We start from the raw sequence: 279 nt of genomic DNA on the forward strand, positions 1-279 counted from the left end.
TCATGCCTCTGGGTTGGCTGCAGCGGAGTCAGAGGAAGGTCTGTGGTTCTCAGCAGGTGCTTTTATCCTGTCTCTCGCACAGGTGATCTCATCTGATCTCCTATCTTGGGCCCAGCCTGCACAGACACGCCGGGCTCTCAAAGGATTTCGTGGTGCCAGACATGAAATTTCATCATGTCTGGCACCACGAAATCCTTTCAGAGCCAGGAGCATACAGATGCCCCCTCCTCCACCGCCATGATACTCTCCCCAAATGCCTCCCTCTCATGCCCGGTGCCG

The sequence above is a fragment of the Pteropus vampyrus genome, unplaced genomic scaffold (assembly GCF_000151845.1).
Source record: "Pteropus vampyrus isolate Shadow unplaced genomic scaffold, Pvam_2.0 Scaffold138, whole genome shotgun sequence".
In the NCBI taxonomy this organism is placed as follows: domain Eukaryota; kingdom Metazoa; phylum Chordata; class Mammalia; order Chiroptera; family Pteropodidae; genus Pteropus; species Pteropus vampyrus.